Source organism: Lichenostomus cassidix, chromosome 2 (genome assembly GCF_008360975.1).
Source record: "Lichenostomus cassidix isolate B80296 chromosome 2, HeHo_3.0, whole genome shotgun sequence".
Lineage (NCBI taxonomy): Eukaryota > Metazoa > Chordata > Aves > Passeriformes > Meliphagidae > Lichenostomus > Lichenostomus cassidix.
The window spans coordinates 39602416-39620874 of record NC_139482.1 but is presented as its reverse complement, the minus strand read 5'-3'; the positions used below and the strand labels follow the sequence as shown (position 1 = coordinate 39620874).

At 47.6% G+C, this 18459-nt stretch overlaps 1 long non-coding RNA gene across 1 annotated transcript in view; it reads left to right on the top strand.

The window, feature by feature from the left end:
• Positions 1–18459, top strand: part of LOC146441186 (uncharacterized) — a 70136-nt gene that overhangs the window by 20650 nt on the left and 31027 nt on the right. The window lies entirely within an intron of this gene.

The window sequence follows — 18459 nt, the reverse complement described above, 5'->3', positions numbered from 1 at the left end:
CTACAAAATGTGTTTATTTTAAATTGGTTGGGTTTGTGGGTGGGTTTTTAGGAACAGTACTGCATTTTTCCTATCCTTGTGCTTGTATCATTTTGAATTGTAAAGAACTCAGGTGCAAAAAAAAAAAAAAAAACCAACCAAACAAAAGCTTTACTAGTATATTACTGTTTACACTGATACCATTATCCAAAATGTTGAAGAAACTTGTTAGTGGGTCAGATGCTGGTTTTGTACTTCGCATCAAAGAGGCCACCAGGTTGTGCTGGTATCAGCATATCTCCAGCTTGTCATGGGTGCTCAGAAAGTGATGCCATCATGAATTGTTACAAGAACTGTAGACTGAAAAACAATCAGTGAAGTAAATTGCCTTCTCTTCTCACTGTTGATATTCTGGGGGGGAATGGTGGGGGGGTTAACCCATTTTAATCTAAATTGTTTGCATTTTGATTGTTGATGTTGGTTTCCCACACAAAAACACAGTCTTCTTACTGTTCCAAAAAGCTTTTAAAAATGGCATTGGCAAAACCAGGCTCAGTATAATTCCGTGAAAATGAGACCCCTTTTAATATTCCAAAAGTTTGCATTCTGAAATTGTTTCTTTCTGGATAGCACTATCCACTGGATCTCTCAAATATTTCCTTTCTGAATTTCTGGGACTTGGGGCGGCAGGAGAGAAGGGCTCTATTCAGAGTACCAACCAGGCATGACCTGATTTAAGTTGTAAAAACTGTCCTTTATGAAGCCAAACTAATGTTTGCTCAGCCCTTGGAAGGTATACGGTGCAGTATAATTGCTGAGTGCAACACAATTGTTAATGATTTGGCTTCAGGCAACATAAAAATAGCAGTGTGCTCACACTCTTCATCTGCAGGAGACACCAGAAATCACAAGATTAAAAAAATACTGTATTGTATAGGCCAGTTTACAGGGGGGAAAAAAAAGGTGTGGGAGAGAAATGCTGGGATTCTGAAACATGACTCTGCTAAAACAGTGTTTTATGGGAGTTTTGTGTGATACTTGAAGGTAAAATGCTCATCAGTAAACTTCATATTGCCTTGCAAATGGGCAATAGCAGTTCTGCTGGCATTGATTAAAATGAAATGTGGGGGTGCGGCGGCCCGATGCTGCGGATCCCGAGTCCCCGAGGCCGGCGGTCGGCGTAATCCACGGGGACGCTGCCGAGGATGCCATCGCCTGGGACTCGGAGGAGGCCGGGCCGTAAACCGCTCTCTCCCTCCCCTGGAAAGTTTTCCTAAGCTTATTGGTTTAAGGTTTGCTTCCCCGCCCCTATCACCGCCCCCGCTGCTTGCCCACACTAGAATGTTCTGCTGCCGGGCTTTCCCCCATGAGTTGCTTGTAATCCCCTCCCTACTTATATTTCATTTGCTCCCCCGCTTGTCCCTCATGTTGTCCCGGAGCCCCGTTGGCTCCGCCCCTGCTGTTCCTCCCCGGGAAACCCCGTATTTCCCCCTAAAAACCCCTTCCCTTTGTTCTCTCGGCGTGGTGTGGCTGCGACCCCAGCCCCGCCGGGTTCTGCGCCCGGCAGCTGCGTGGACCGCCCCACCCGAGAGCCCCCAGTGTGCCTCCCCCGCGCCGCTTCTCCTGAATAAACTGCACACTGGTGACTCTCAACTCGTAGCACTCTCTTTATCACGGGAAGCGACCAGCGACTCCACGACGTTCCTGCCCGGCAGGCCCCCGCCTCCGCCGCGTTGTCCCTGCCGCTCCAAAGGAGCGACCCTGGGAACACCGAGGCTGACCGCAGCCGCCTCTGGACAGAGCCGAACAGCCGGGAGGGCTGAGAGCTTGGGCCAGGTGAGGCCCCCGAGGTCTCCCGAAGCCCCGGAAGCTCGTTGGGGCCAGGCGGCCGGCCCCCCCCGGACCCTTTACAACTTTAAGTGGCGCCGTCAACGTGACCCTCCGAACCTGCCTTCGCTCCTTGGAAGGGAAGAGTGGAGATCTGTTGTTCCGCCACCCGGCGAGTTGCAGCACCCTCCCTGGACTACATCGAGAGGTGCTCCTCGCCGGCACCGCCAGCCCCGTGAGCCCCGTGAACCGACCGCGCCGCTTTGTGTTCGGGTGAGTTGGTAGGGGAAGGGGTTCCCTAGCTTGCCCTCTTTTCATTTAATTTTTCGTTCGGATCGGTCGGGTGAGAGTTTGGTTCGGCTAACCTTTATCTCGGGTGGAAAAGATGGGAGTTAACCTAACCAAAGAGCAACGAGAATTTTATGTTTCCGTTAAAACCTCCCTCCGAGTAGCGAAATTTTCTTTTCCCTCCCCGCTCCTAAAACGCTTTGTTAAATTTATTTTTGCCGAATTTCCCGATGTTTCTCCCCAAGATGCTAACTCCATCGATTTTTGGCGTGGGGTCCGCTCGCGCATGAACCAGCTTTTGTCCCGGGGGGACAAGCGAGTGGACCAGTTTTTCGGGATTTTAACACAGATTTTCCACGCTTTCCGTCCCTCCCTTCGGAGCGCGGGAGTCCCTGCTAACCCTTCCCCGTCTGCCCGTTCCTCAACTAACCCCAGCCCCTGTCCTTCTCGAGGCGACCGCGGCGGCGCAGAACGTCCGCGGACACGGAGTTCTCATCTAGTCTCCGGCGCCCCCGCGGTCACTTCGTCCCCTGCCTGGGAGGGAGAACGCGCGACCCTCTCGGGCACCCCCGGTTCTGTCTCTCCTAACCCCTCTTCCCGGGTTGATTCGTCCCTGGTAGTCCCCCGCAATCCCCGCCGTGGTTCCTTTTGTCTCCCCGGAGAGCCACGAAGGAGCGGCGGCTGGCACCGGGATGGCGCCTGCCGCGTGGCTTTCCCATCCTCCATCCCCTCTCCCTACAATCCTCCTGTTCCCGCTGCTGCTTCGGCTTTCCCGCCGAGCCCCTTCCCTGATCCCTCCCCCTGGGCGGCCTATCCATCACCGTGCGGGCACACCCCCTCCCTCGGACCCTCCGCCCCAGCGCCCAACCCCCTTATCCCAACCCCGCCTACCTCCCCTTTCCCACCGAAACCCCACCTCTTCCTCGACTCCTCCCCGGGACCTTCGTCAGTCGCCCCTCCCGATGTTCCGCCCCTTCCTAACCCCTCCCCGGAGGCGGGTCTTCCCGGTTCCCACGGCTACCCTTCCGGCGGCCGCCGGAAGGACGCCATCTTGGATCCCCTTTCCCACGATGACCGGAAGGAGGCCATCTTTGTTGGTCCTCCAACGGTCCCTGACCGGAAGGAGGCCATCTTTGTTGGTCCTCCAACGGTCCCTGACCGGAAGGAGGCCATCTTGGATGGTTCCTCCGGCTTGGCTGGGAAAGGTTGTCACCTAGATCCGGAACCGGGGAGCCTCCAGGCCCCCTTCGCCGCACCAGTCCGCGTTTCGGGGCAACGCGATCACCCACGGTGGGAGCCCTTTGATAGGGCCGCGCTCAAAGACCTGGCCAAAATGCAAAAGGAGTTTGGCCGGGACTCGAACTATTTCAGAGCAGTCCTTCACGCCACTCTCACCGGCGTCCCTCTAGTTCCCTCCGACATCAAATTAGTGATGTCTTGTCTACTGTCCCCCGTTGAATACCAAGAGTGGGAGGACGAGTGGAAAAGGCAGATCAGGGGGCTAGAGCGACTGCTTCCTGGGCACGGCACTCCAAACGGCCCCACCTTCGAGTTGTTGTTGGGTGAGGGGGATTACTCTAAACCCCAGACGCAAGCCCGAGAGATACCCATAGACATTCTGGTGTCTCTCGCTGGTGCAGCGGAGAGGGTACTGCTTGGTATCCCTCCGGTGGATGCCCCCACTATCCCCTACTTGGAGATATTCCAAGGGCCTGACGAGGCCTTCCCTAGTTTTGTTGATAAATTAAAACAGGCCATCGATCGTCAGGTCCCCGACCACACCATCAGGGAGCAGCTGCTTGTGGACGGGGCAATCACCAGATCCAACACCATCTGCAAAGAAATCATATTGTCCCTGCCACATGACCCACGGCCGACCATCGCCCAGATGGTCAGTGCCTGTCGGCGCCTGGCTGCTGTCAAGGCGCTGAATGCTAACACCTCTCAGGCACTGGCCATCCGAAACACCTATGCCACCTGTAACCGGTGTGGCAAAAGAGGACACTTCGCCGCAGACTGCCCCACACCGGTCGAGGAAATTTCCAAGTTCTCCCGCTCTCGTGCTCCTGCCCCTGCCCGCGCCCAGCGTCCTTCCCCCATGTCCCTAACTGACCCTTCCTCGTTTCCACCTCCCTTCCCTGCTGGCCAGGGAAACTGAGAGCGCAGCGTGAGATGCCGGCCTCACGCTGCCAACAGCCACCGGCCGGCCTCGACCCCACGGATTTCCAGCAGGCGTGGGTCGACGATGACTGTATCATACCCGGATGTGACTCTTTTCTTGTTAGACTAAAGTGTGACTTTCCTGACGCTCTTGTCCTTGCCATTTCAGATGCGGACGCCGGACCCAAAGGGATTGCCATCATCCCTTCCTTGATCAGAGTGGATGCAGAGGGGTTCTTTCCACTCCAGGTTGAAGTTGCCGACCCCCCTCTTATCCTCTCTAGGAATCAGGTCGTGGCCAGGATCAAGGTCATCCCGTTCCACGCTATCCTCACGGAACGACCGCTGGTTGCCTGGTCCGAGGCGGTTGGTAAGGACAGGCCGATGCTTACTTGTGGCCTTTCCCAGAAGGGAAGCAACATCTCCCTTACTGGCATGATTGACACTGGTGCGGATGTCACGGTCATCTCCTCGGCGAGTTGGCCGTCGGCATGGGCCAAGGAGCCTGTGGCTCAGTCGTTGAAAGGTGTGGGAGGATATACTCCTGCAGAGCGGAGTTCCATCCCCGTTCTAATTGAAGGCCCCGAGGGTCGCATCGCCACCGTGCGGCCATTCATCATCAACTCGGGATTCAACCTGTGGGGGAGAGACACTATGTCCCAATGGGGTGCCCGAGTCGAATTGGCTCCGGCTCGGGATTTTTTGATTGGGGTCACTGGTGAGCGCCCGACCCAGCCATTGAATTGGCTCACTGATAAACCTGTCTGGGTCGACCAGTGGCCTTTGCCTATACACAAATTAAGAGCGCTCGAAGAGCTCGTTGAGGAGCAACTGGAGAAGGGGCACATCGTGCCCTCGACCAGTCCATGGAACTCGCCCGTCTTCGTTATCAAGAAGGCGGGAGGGACCAAATGGAGGCTCCTCCATGACCTCAGAAAAATAAACGAAGTCATTGAGGACATGGGGCCTCTCCAGCCCGGGTTGCCATCACCTTCAATGCTCCCGCGGGACTGGAAGATTGCAGTGGTGGACATAAAGGACTGCTTCTTCCAGATCCCCCTGCACCCGGACGATGCGCCCAGGTTCGCCTTTTCAGTTCCCTCCACCAACAGGGAACGCCCAATGCGCCGCTATCACTGGCGAGTGCTCCCGCAAGGGATGAAAAACTCCCCCACCATTTGCCAGTGGTATGTGGACAGCATTCTCGCACCAGTGCGAGAGGTCACGAGTGAGTCAATCATCGTCCATTATATGGATGATGTATTGGTCTGTTCGCCAACCGAAGCCATCTTGCGGACAGCACTCTCTAGAGTCGTGGGGGCCCTAGAGAGCGAGGGGTTTGAGATCCAACCCTCCAAGGTACAGGTGACGGTGCCGTGGAGATACCTGGGAGCAAAAATTGAGGAGCAAACAATAACACCCTTGCCGATCAAAATTATTGACAATCCATCTAACCTGCAGGAAATGCACCAGCTCTGTGGTGCCATCAACTGGATTCGGCCCCTGATCGGCATCTCCTCGGAAGACCTGGTCCCGCTGTTTTCCCTCCTGTGTGGAGATCGCGACCTGACCTCCCCAAGGACACTGACCCCGGAAGCGCGGGAATCCATCAGAAAGGTACAGAACGCCCTGAAAACATGTCGCGTTCACCGATGCGACCCCAAATTGCCCTTTAATTTGGCCATCCTAGGTAAAATGCCCCACCTGCACGGGCTCATCTTTCAATGGGACCTGAAAGACATGGAGAACCGACTGCTCATTATTGAGTGGGTCTTCCTGCCTATCTCGTCCCCCAAAGTTTTAGTTTCGCCACTGGACAAGGCGGCGCAGCTTGTTAGACGAGCGAGGTCCCGCCTGTCCACCCTAGCAGGACGTGAGTTCGCATACATCCACGTTCCATTCGACACTAAATCATTCGAATTTGCCTTGCTAAAGAGTGAGGAGATGCAGCTAGCACTTGAATCGTTTCCCGGCCAGGTTGTTACCTGGTTTCCAAAACATAAGATATTCGCAATATCTGAACTAAAAATTGTTCTTGACCAGGTCCTAAGTCGGAAACCCCTCAGTGCTCCGACACTTTTCACTGACGGCTCGGGCACATCAGGAAAATCGGTGATCGCCTGGTGGAACCCCTCGACAGAGCGGTGGGATTGCGATGTCGAGATCGTTTCTTGGTCCGCCCAGGTGGCCGAGCTCGCAGCCGCCGTCAGAGCATTTGAGCGCTTTCCGGGACCCTTCAATCTGGTTACTGATTCGGCCTATGTAGCGGGGATTGTTTCAAGGGCTGAGGACAGTTGGCTGTCCGGCTCCTCCAACCCAAAAATTAATTGCTTGGTCAAGAGGCTCAAGACAGCCATTTCCCACCGTGACCAACCCTTCTACGTGATGCATGTGCGCTCACACACTGACCTTCCGGGTCCAATCACGGAAGGGAATAGGGTGGCAGACGCGCTCGCTGCGCCTGTGCATGTTGCCAACGTGCCTGATCGATTCCAGCAGGCATCGCTGAGCCATGCACTCTTCCACCAAAATGTCCCGGCCTTGAGGAGAATGTTTGAGTTAACAGTGGACCAAGCCAAGGCCATTGTGGCGGCCTGTCCCCATTGTCAACCCCTCCAGATTACATCCATGGGGTCTGGAATCAACCCCAGAGGGCTTAATAGTGGGGAGCTTTGGCAGTCAGATGTCACGCACGTGCCTGAATTTGGCCGACTAAAATATGTACACGTGAGCGTAGACACCTTTTCAGGCGCAATCTTTGCCACCGCACATTCGGGGGAAAAGGCGAAGGATGCGATTTCGCACTTCCTGCAGGCCTTCGCCGTCCTGGGCATTCCTAAAGAGGTTAAGACGGACAACGGTCCGTGTTACACCTCTGGACCAGTGAGGAAATTTTTCCTCCAGTGGGGCATTTCCCACACCACCGGGATTCCCCACTCAGCCACGGGTCAGGCCCTGGTGGAAAGGGCCCATCGGTCCCTCAAGAGGGTGCTTCAGCAGCAAAAAGGGGGACCAGAAACAGAGACCCCGGCAAATCGGCTCGCCAGGGCTCTTTTTACTCTAAATTTTCTCAATTGCTCCGATAAGGAGCCAGACCCCCCGGTGGTTCGCCACTTTGCCAACCACACGCGAGCCAAGCTGAAGGAGCGCCCCCTTGTCCTGATCAAGGAACCGGACTCCCTAAAGATTGTGGGTCCCTTCCCACTTATCATCTGGGGGCGTGGCTATTGCTGCGTCTCCACCTCTGAAGGGCCACGATGGGTCCCAGCTAAATTTGTCAAGCCTTTCCTAAAAGCAGGGCCACTCTCCCTGAGACCGGAGCCAAAGGACGTGACATTGGCCCACTGGCGCCGCAAGAAGAAGGCGGAGACTCCACCTTCCTCACCTCGCCGCCTCCGACCCCACACTCGCAAGCAGAGCGTCTGAGTCACCAAGAGTCCATCCCGCGGTTCCCTGAGCCAGCCTCCCACTTTCCTTCCCCCTCTTCCCTATGGCCTTTCCGTCCTCCCTCCTCCTCCTACCCCAACACGTGTTTCTTTTGTTAATGCTGTTTTATTTATCTCCACATTCAGTGGCCAAGATGCGCACCGTCACCCTTGTGCACCTTTTCCTCCTCCTCTTGACCATCGTCCCAGTCCAACCGTGGGTTGTGAGGCAGCCTAGCTCCAACGTCTGGGTGACTTCAGCCTGTGCCATGAACAAGGAGCAAATGTGTATCCGTTGATTTTTTTGCTCCTTGCGCATGGACATGGCTGTCAACAGTTTGAGGGGCTCTGCTGCTTCAACCTATCCTCCAGGAGCCGTAGCATCCACCAGAGGCTGCAGGATATGGACGCCTTGATAAGAAACATCACCTTCGAGAGCAGCCTCTGGTTTGAAAGCACCGTGGATGGCGTCCGTCATGCTGTGAACTCCACGCTTTCCACCGTCGGAGGATGGGCCCACAAAGCACTGAAAGGACTGGGACTGCCCGAATGGGGAGCCACGCTTTAAAAGACTGCATTATTGTTTTATTTGCTATTGCTTTAATTGCTGCTTCATTTGCATTGATTAAGAAATATTTAGTTAAGCATATTCGCTCCTTATTTAGTAAAGAAGGGGGAGGTGTGGGGGTGCGGCGGCCCGATGCTGCGGATCCCGAGTCCCCGAGGCTGGCGGTCGGCGTAATCCACGGGGACGCTGCCGAGGATGCCATCGCCTGGGACTCGGAGGAGGCCGGGCCGTAAACCGCTCTCTCCCTCCCCTGGAAAGTTTTCCTAAGCGTATTGGTTTAAGGTTTGCTTCCCCGCCCCTATCACCGCCCCCGCTGCTTGCCCACACTAGAATGTTCTGCTGCCGGGCTTTCCCCATGAGTTGCTTGTAATCCCCTCCCCACTTATATTTCATTTGCTCCCCCGCTTGTCCCTCATGTTGTCCCGGAGCCCCGTTGGCTCCGCCCCTGCTGTTCCTCCCCGGGAAACCCCGTATTTCCCCCTAAAAACCCCTTCCCATTGTTCTCTCGGCGTGGTGTGGCCGCGACCCCAGCCCCGCCGGGTTCTGCGCCCGGTAGCTGCGTGGACCGCCCCACCCGAGAGCCCCCAGTGTGCCTCCCCGCGCCGCTTCTCCTGAATAAACTGCACACTGCGGACTCTCAACTCGTAGCACTCTCTTTATCACGGGAAGCGACCAGCGACTCCACGGCGTTCCTGCCCGGCAGGCACCCGCCTCCGCCGCGTGGTCCCCGCCGCTCCAAAGGAGCGACCCTGGGAACACCGAGGCTGACCGCAGCCGCCTCTGGACAGAGCCGAACAGCCGGGAGGGCTGAGAGCTTGGGCCAGGTGAGGCCCCCGAGGTCTCCCGAAGCCCCGGAAGCTCGTTGGGGCCAGGCGGCCGGACCCCGCCGGACCCCCTCTTTACAACTTCATGAAAGAATGCCAGGCAGGTTGATGGTTAGAAAACTGTTCAGAAGATTGTTTTTCCTTTAGTAATGCAACACAGAATGATGCAACACTGCTAAAAGGAAAAACAGAGCTTTGAGAGCAGTGGAATCAGTGCCTTGACTAAGTGGTGGTGCAGTTCATGCAGTTTCCAAGTAAATTCCTTAGAAACTGGTGTAATTGGTGAATAATATTTTACTGAATTGGTATCTTTAGAGTTGTCAGTGGAACAGGGTGAGAAATTGTGGTGTCAGTCGCATGCTGCAGCTTCAGTTCTTCATGAGGTTGAGTAACTTCTTGCCAGATTAAGACTAGAGAGATGATAAAGGCTTAAAGCTCCTGAATCTCCTTGCTAACCTGTGGCAGAGGTGTTCTGGGGTGAAATGCTGATTCAGTTAAGCCAGTGCCAAAGCTCCAACTGACTTCAGTGGGAGCTGGGTTTCATCCATTTTTTTGGCCCTTATTAAAGGAGACACTATGAATGCACTTAGTCATCTCTGTGAGAATCACACTTCATTGTGGCTGGGCAGCATTTGATCAACATGGAACTGTGTTTTTTACCTGGCATCAACACCCATCTTGTGTCAGCTCCATGTGTTGTCTCTCAGTTTCCCTGCTATGCAGCTGTAACAGAGCTCACTTGCTCTGAGAAACTCAGAGCTTGCTCTCCTGGGGGTGTCCTGTCTGGATTCTGATCCACAGGAATGGAAGGAGTTTGCAGACCATAGTCACCACTGTGCCATGGGAAAGTGTTGTGTGCTCTGTGCACTGTGGAAATGGACAGACACTGAGTTTTGTTACCATAGTCGTTCTGGTCTCCAAAGGGTTTTTTAAGTTTCAGCCCATGAGTATCTGCAGGGTGGAAAGAGATGATATGACATGATACTCAGAAAAGATTTGGTTTCTCATCTACACACACCAGTGCAAAATGAAATAGTAAAGAAAAGCTATTTTCATTTAGCTGTTATAATTGAGAGAGGGTATAGTTTCGCACTATAAAATCCCAATGGAATTGTCAGGCCTTATATTAATTTGGTTGATGTGACACAGAACACTGTGCACCAATACAAAATTAACAACTTGGTATTTTGAAAGGAATGGTACATATTACTTATATGTGGGTTTCATGTTGGAGATTTATTTTTTTTTATATTGGAGGTAGTTTCAAATGCAAAACTTCACCCACCACAAGTGACTCAGACCTAATACAGCACCCCCAGTGAGAAAGCTGCTTGGTAAATGATGACCTGGCAGGGACATGTTGATTCAAAGCAGTTTAAATACATCTCATGTGACTCATGATGTCATTCACTCTCTACTGAGTCCAACATGTATGCAATATAAAAATTTTATTTTGCAAAGCCTTTATAAATCTGAGAGATATTTAGCAGCACAATTACAAATCTGGTGGAAATCTCTTCATCTAAGTTACCTTTGTTATCTTGTAGCATGTCGCTGTTGAGCAGCTAGCAGAGTAATGAAGGTACCAGTTCTCAGTGGCAAGAAGGAATGACCTTTATTGTTTTGATTTCATCATATATATAGAGTTTTCAAAAGTCACCCAGATTGGTCAGTCAGAAGCCTTCCCCCAGGCCTGATTGGCCAGGCCTGCACCGTCCAAGTACTGGGACACTGTTCCAACAACATCCAAACTTTATCTTTATTTACAAAACACAAGAAAATTCTCACAGGAAAAGCCTGTGCTAGCCACAGTAGCTTGTCCCACTTCAAAGAGTAACACAAATCCAACGCAATATGTATCCTTATGCACGTGTCCAGTTGCTAATATGTAATTTTACATTAGATCTGGTCGTTCTTATACCTTTTGTGGAAGCTTCATGGGGATCTTTTCTTAGCCATGGTAATTCTAGCTACTCTCAACTGGTTTGTGTCATACCCTTGCAGATTACTGCATTTATCAAAGGAACCAAAGGGGAAAGTAGTTAGAACACCACTTTGCTGACAGGTTTAGTGAAGTGTGATATTCAGGGGAGTTTTTTATTTTCTTCTCTCTTTTTCTAATGTACAGTGGGACTTAGAATATTTAACTGTTACTCCAGGAACATTTATGGTTAAAAAAACCTCTCAAATTTAGCTGTCTTTTATATGCAAAATGTTTAAATATAGGTGGATTCACAGATTAATCAGATCAAATAGCTGGAGAGCTTTAAATAGTGCTGAAGTCAAATATGGCCTAATGCCACCTACTAGCCGAGATAGAACAGCAGACATAAAACAAAAATGACTGACTGACCCATCCCATGTAAAAGGAATTAGAATTTAAGTAATGACTTAACATGGAAACAAACAAAAATAAACTGAGATTTAATTGTCCTGATACAGAAAGACTATGGAGAATTATTTAAGAGAAAGAAAATTCAGAGCTGCAAGAACAGACATTACTTGAAATTTCTTTGAGAAATATAAAAGCAGAGATAATCAAACTTATATCACAGATTTGGAACATACATATCAGTTCTGAAGATATTCTGCATTTTTAGAGACAAGAGTTTCTAATGTAGTGATTAGAAAATTCTTTGAGTTCACTGTAGGTTTAAGTGGATGGTATTACTTACTCTTTATAGAAACTTTCCTCAGATATTTTAGAAATATGATGCAAAGAATAAATTCTCAAAGTGGATGAATACATCAGTCATACCAGTACAGCAACTGCAATGGCTATTTTAAATGGTAGTAGAAAAAAACTGCCTATTTGTATGAAAGGCAAAATATATTAAAATAATTTAAAATAATAGAACAATTTAAAAGTCTTATTTAAATCATAAAGTGTAAGTACTTTTCTATGTAATCAAGTATATAGCTGTAGAAGTAGACTCCAGTGGTATGTCAGTTCAGTTATTGCTTAAAACATGACGTTTAAGTAAGTTACTGTGGAAGAAACAGAAGTCCTACTTCTGTGTTGACTCCTTTTGGTCATTTCTACTGGATTCCCTTGGGATGTGATTGATATAATCTCAGCCACAGGGAAGCAATACCAGCAATGGCACAGTTCTAAGATGTCTGAATTATAAGCCAAGAAAAAAAGAAATGCCAGCTGGCCAAATATGGAAAGTATAATTCTGTCAGTATTTTCATCTTTATGTCTCTGTTACAAATGCAAGTAGTATAAAGAAAGTCTGTTGTTTCTAGCTCCTGACTATACTAAAATATTGCTCCCATATAAAAATGTTGAAATGCCTCTCTGATATAGTGGTGGTATTTTAATTTAATTTTGTTCATATTTCAAATGCAGATTCATAATTCTGTGTTTCAGCTTTGATCACAAAATATGCCCATCTAGCAGTTAGTTGTCCAGGCCATGTTCCTTTACCTGATTTATAAGAATGTTGCAGAAAATAGTGGCAGAATATAAGTGACATTTAATTATAGCATGGGTACTGCTTCTATCCCTGTCTGGTACTTGTCATAGATGGAAATTAGGTTTGCCTGACCTGATTTAATCTTAACAAATGTATCATAGCTGTTGCTGTTCTCTTTATTAGATCCTGGACTTGGAAATATTGTATGCAATTATTAATTCTGCTGAGTTAGGTTGGCCAGCTGTTGGGTACGATTGTGTGGTTGTGTTACCAAAATAAACTTGGGCTCTTCTGTTTTCCTCCTTGCACATCATTTGCTTGTTCTTTTTTCTTGCATGGCATTGGTGTCTACACAGCCACATGCCAGCTAAAATTAAGCTTTTGTTCCAGCAGAACTAACACAGCTTTGAGGAGTGGAGTAAGGAGGGAGTGGGAGGAGTTTTCAGACAAATTGGTTTCTTGACCTGGCTTACCACACAGCTAAAAATAGTAAAAATAACAGTGCTAACACTAGGGAGGTGGACAGATGTGTGAGACAAAGTATGACTGCCCTGTCCATTGACTGCATACACATATGTTGGGTTAAAATGATTATCAGCTTTTTTTTCTGCCTGCATAAGCCAGCATGCTGGTTACTTATTTCCACTCTTTTAGCACCCCTTGTATCCTCAAGGTTGTAAAAAATAATTGATAAAGGGTTTAAATTACTTTATCCAGTTCCCTATGATCTCTAGGCTATAGTAAATTTCACCAGGTATATATAATTTAGTAACCTCTAACTTATCAAAGTAACCTCTGACTTGTTCTCATCCTTTCCTAGCCTGAGTTCTTGCTTTACATCACTCTGTTAGCCCTCTGGTCATTGCTAACCTCCTGAGGCTGCAGCTTCATGTTTGTTGGCTAAATAGTATTCCTGTCCCAGTTGCTCTGGTGTTTGTCATGGGACATCACCCTCCAAGTTGTCCTGGTGCAAGTGGTTGTGAGTCAGTTTTATGGATTAAATCAGGGAGCTGATCCAAGTTGAAAAGTCATGTTTTATTAATTGTTTTATTTTAACCCAAATCCCTGAGGGGAGAGCATGCCAATGGAAACAAGCCAGGGGTTGGGAATACCTTAAGCCACTGACCACTTTCTATTGTAAAAACAAGCCCCTGCAAAGACTTCAGCAAAACAGCTTTAGACTTACATGACTGCAGCTGAGATTAAAATCTAGCCTTGATGTATCCAGCCATCTGGTTCCATCACAAGAAAAGAGACTCAGCAGGAACAGTTGTAATTTGAGGACAGGATTCTGGTTTCATTCCTGTAGTTATATATCACAAATAACTCTACTGTTGGTGTTGGAGTTATTTTCTTGTTTATTTCAGTGTATATTGTTTGGGAACCTACTTTCCAGAAAATTACAGAATGAAAGTGTTTTGGGACAGTCCTGGATTTTAGTCTCCCCAGGTTTATACCACTTCAGTGGACAGATCTGGATTCATACCAATCTAACTCAGAATACAGCCTTTTTTGAAGTAGTATGAAATGTATATAATTTTATCTCAACAGCTTTGGAGGAGTGTACTTCACTGCTATCTTCATAGTCCTAATTAAATGTGACATTTTTTCACTCCTTGAATTCTGCCCATCCCTGAAGTGACCAGCACAGGTAGTGTATTAAATCTCTGACGGAAAAAACACACAGATGCCTGTACTCTTGTTTTCTGCAAATCCATTTAAGAACATAAAAAGTAGAAATGAAAATATATACAATGAGATTAATTTCAACCAAATTTATTAACACTCAGGGATATCATCTTTCTGACCACTGTATTTGTTAACACTTACAGAAAAAGTTTTGCTCTGAAAAACATGGATAAGCATTTTGACTAAGTTACTAAATTTTGTGCTGTTCTTTTTTATCTGTTTCTACAACTTACGTCTGGTGCACAGTGTCACTCACTGATTAATGTCACCACCAGTATGGTGAAGTACATACTTCAGTTTCTTGGTAAGAATTAAAAAAATTGGGAACCAGTGTTTATAACACATGACGGAGGAAAATATTATTTATCTGTTGACTTAATAACTAAAAGAATATAGCAAAATATCAGAGATTAAATTTCCTATTCATTTTTATATGTCTCTAGGCTCATGTTTACATTGAAGGTGACATACTATTTGGAATGGCTTGGAAAAAGTTTTGTCTTCTTGTCTGATTTGCATACCTCTTCAAATTTGCATATAGCAAAGGATATATGCACATAGCAAAGTATACATATGTTTTAATAGTGTCCTTTTTTGTCACATCATTCCTCCTCACCTCATACCGCAGTCCTGATTTTGCCTCCATTTTTATCTTGTATCTTCCTCCTGCTGTGGAGTAGATTTGCATATAAAGTAATTAATAAATACATCAAAGAACATCAGTTTTTTGCCAGTCTCTGCCCTGGAACCTAAATACTGGGGATATTTGCAGATGTTCCTCTCTTTACATCGTCTTCTCCTGCATAATCAACAGTTCTTACCACCTTCTTCTGTTGTAACACGGTCCGGGAGGGTGGCACAGGCCGGCTGCCCCCCCGGACCGGGTCCCTGGTTCTTGTAAATCCCACCGGATCCGGGGCGGGCGGCCCCCGAGGTTCTGCGGCATGGCGGCAGTCTTCAAACCACGTCAATTCAAGCAGGAAAATAGTGATACGAAGGAAGAACTGGACTCCATCTCTGTTCTACTAGGGATGTTTATTTGGGGTAACGGGAAAAGGGGTGCAGGGAAGGAGAAGGGGGAAGGGACACAAGGCAGGGAGGGGAAGCTAGCAGCCCAGAGATGGAAAGACCACGAGGTGATCCAGGCTCTGCCTTTTAAGGGGAAGGAGAGGGGGCAGGGGCTGGCTCTCTCTGAGCCAGTCCCAGGAGGACAAAGGGAAGATGGGCAGGAGGGTACACACCAATAGGTTTTGAGGTACAGCAGAGCATATTTCAAAATGAACCAATGGTATACAAAGCAGAGGAACAAAAGAGCACATGGAATCCTGAAACTCCACGTTGCTACATTCTTCTACATGACCACACAGGAACCATCTGTCTTCCTTACAGACTTAGCTTCAATGTTGCTGTTTCTGAAACTTCAGTGAGCCCATCCTTCTCGAGTTTGAGAATTTACAGGCCTGATTCTCCTATTTGATTTCCTAAAAGACACTATCAGCAGACCTGGCTTCTTCCTTCTTTATAGACCAAGGCAGATTCTACATTGAATCCTTGCATGTCACTCAAGGATTGATACTGCCTGGATCTTTTTCTGAAGGAGGAAACTTCTTATGGATACACATATAACGTGGCACAGTGCTGAAAGCAAGTACTACTGGTTAGTCGGTTAATCCACAGACAACTAATTGTTGGGGGGTTTTTTGGGGGGGGAGGGGTGTTTGTTTTTTGTTTTTGTTTTTCAAATACCTCCTAGTACATTGTAAAGCACTGCTGTTGTCAGGGTCTTTCTTTTTAGAATTTCTTGTGAGTCATGAATCTAATTTTTGCAGGTCATTACTGCAATCTGAGAATGTAAAAACTACAAGTATTATATTTGGTACTCATCAGAGTGTGTGATGTGTACATATTTTGCCCATGTGCAGTTCTTTTTTTAATATCTCCAGGGAATTTCTAGGTAGATATGTGTGGGCTAATGGGAAGATTTTGGCGTTTAGATTATGAGTGTCTAACCAGTCATATAGATAAGTGTTCATATGGCATTCAGATCCCTAACCACAAGTCAACAGTGTGCTGATGATAGCTAGCCCCATGCTGCATTAGTAAAACAGGGCAGCAAGCTGAGGTAAATGACTGTCCCCCACTACCTGGTGCCTTTGAAATCATTTGTGGAAGCTGGTTTCCATTTTGAGGCACTGGGTACAAGAAAAATATGGACATACTGGGGGGTCTATACTTCATTATAATATGCAAATTACCAGTGTATATGAGGAATCTTGCCTATGTATACAAAAACCTGAAGGGAAGATGCAGGGAGAGCAGGACCAGTCTCTTTCCAGTGGTACCCAGTGACAAGAGGCAATGGGCACCCACAGAAACACAGGAAGGTCCCTTTGAATGTAAAGAATAATTTTTTCACTGAGAGAGTGACTGAGCACTGACATAGGGGGCTCAGAGAGGTTGTGGTGTCGCCATTCTTGAAGATATTCAAAAGTCATCTGGACACAGCCCTGGGCTACTAACTCTAGGTGGCCCTGCTTGGGCAGTGGACAAGGTGACTTTCAGATATCACTTCCTAATTCATTTGTGCTGTGATTCTGTGACATGCAGGAGCAAATCCATTGAAGAGCCAGAAAGACGATTAGAGAAGCCTCTATTGTAGAAGGCTATTGAAAAGTACATATTGAGGATGAACAAACACTGGAAATGGGGCTCAGACCAATAACAGAATCTCCATCCTTGGTGATATTCAGAACATGACTCATCAAAGCCCTGAGCAACCTGGTCTAACTTACAAATCAGGTCTCATTGTTGATCTTTCAGGCAACCTTTAGGCTGGACCTTCAGAAACAAATTATTCTGATTGATTTTGTGTAAAATTTAAGCCAGACTTCCTGCTCTTTGCAGGTCTTAATGAATGCAGTGACATTTAAAGAAAGACACAACATAAAACTCAAGTTGCTGGCAAAGATTAGTAGTATGAATATATTTTGACATCTCTGTTATTATTATTACTTTGCTTGGCATTTGTGGAGCAAGAACCACAACTGTTGAATGTGCTACATTGGCATATGTGATATGACCAATATCCACTTATAAGTTTTTCACAGAAGAGTCCCCTGGAGATGTGATTACAGGAAGCTGGGGTGTAGGATATGCTGTACAACATGCTGCTTTGTCTAAGTGTTAATATTGCAGACTTTGAAGACATGATATGAACACAACTTTCTGGAGAAAACTTGGACACTTCTGCAAAAAATGTTATGGTAGATCCACCCCCTCCTGCCATTTCAGTTTCTCCTTTTCTGCTCTGGCTTACATCCGCACTTTCGTAATGCATGTGGAGGCAGCAAGTTTCCCTGTAGAGGGAATAGATTTGGTGGACAGAAATGTCTTTGCACTGCTTCTACTCATAAGCCTTGGAACAAAACTCAAGGCAGGATTGATTGAATCGATACTTTCTCATAAGCCAGTGTTAACTCTGGTAGCTATCTACAAGCCAAGGAGGGGAAAAGTAGGTGCTGAGAAGGCATTTAGTGCAAGATTACTCTGGATAAGATCTGGAGACAAGTAGTCATGTTGAACTTGCTAGGAACAATAAACTCAGGGCACCTTGAGTCTGCTGAATTGATACAAGGCTACTTGAACATGCTGGCATCAACAGTGTGTTGTATAAATTGGACCACATCCTGGGAGACAGTGGCTGCTGGATGAAAAGAATACAGGATTATATACCCACCTCATGAAACAGAAGGACTCTTTGAAGGACTTTCTGAATAACTACCTAGAAGCCATTGATGCTTCAGCACAATCCTTAACTTCCAAGTATGCAGTGAAGTAGTTGCCCCTTCTATTGCTCTGACTGGTAACTATGAGTGAATGAATGAGTAAATAAGTGAATGTGTAACAGAAATAGCTATCTGCTATCATTAGTAGCAACTTCATGGTCAAAGAAATATGCATTGTAGCCTGCATCTCCCCCGCTCAAACCTCTATCAGGGTAAAGGGATTTTACAACACTTCTTCTACAACAAATTAGAAATATAATGAGACAGAGAAGAGTTCTATGTTGCCAGTTTCCTTGCTTTTTATTCCCAGTTAAAAATCGGTGGTTTCCTGGTTTCAGCTGGGATAGAGTTAATTTTCTTCCTGGTAGCTGGTACATTGTTGTGTTTTGGATTTAGTATGAGAATAATGTTGATATCACACTGATGTTTTAGTTGTTGCTAAGTAATGTTTACCCTAATTCAAGGGCTTTTCAGTTTTCCATGCTCTGTCATAGA